This window comes from Corylus avellana, chromosome ca10 (genome assembly GCF_901000735.1).
Source record: "Corylus avellana chromosome ca10, CavTom2PMs-1.0".
Lineage (NCBI taxonomy): Eukaryota > Viridiplantae > Streptophyta > Magnoliopsida > Fagales > Betulaceae > Corylus > Corylus avellana.
The window spans coordinates 13,556,713-13,557,352 of NC_081550.1; positions in this window are offsets into that span (position 1 = coordinate 13,556,713).

Sequence of the window (640 nt, forward strand, 5' to 3'; positions counted from 1 at the left end):
GGGAATTTGATTCCAAAGTTTTGCTTCTAGTTTTTCTCTTGTTCTTGGGAAAACTTTGTGAGCCCACACTCACAGTCATCTTTAGTCATCAAAGAGAAGATCCTATGGAAATATCTTTACACCAACTTATGGAAGATCTTGATATTCTTGATTTATGATCAAGTGTTCAAGAAATGCTTCGTGAAAATGATGAAGAACATAAAGAAGTGCTTAAAGTTCATGAAGAACACGAAGAATGTAATGAAGGTGAGATGAGTATGGATGAATACATGAAGTTTGCAAACATGTTGGAACTTCAATTACTTAGTCCAACACTGACAGAAGAATCAATGGGTACTTCTACGACCTCATTCCTAGGAGAGGCCGAATCTACATGTAAGTAACTATAAGTTATATGTTTGCTTCAGATCTAAACATGTTTATCTTGATGGCAAAAGGTCTTGGAGATCGTTTTAATCCGCTGCGTAAAAAGAAATTTTTTTGAAGTTTACTTTCACAAACATACGCATAGATCCCAACAAATTTATAGGACGACCTGTTCCTCACACAGTCTTAACTCCAACGAGTCCCATGTTGACCAATCTTTTGAGAATGAATCCTTATCGATCACCACCAAAAGACTTCATTTTGTTGTTGATGT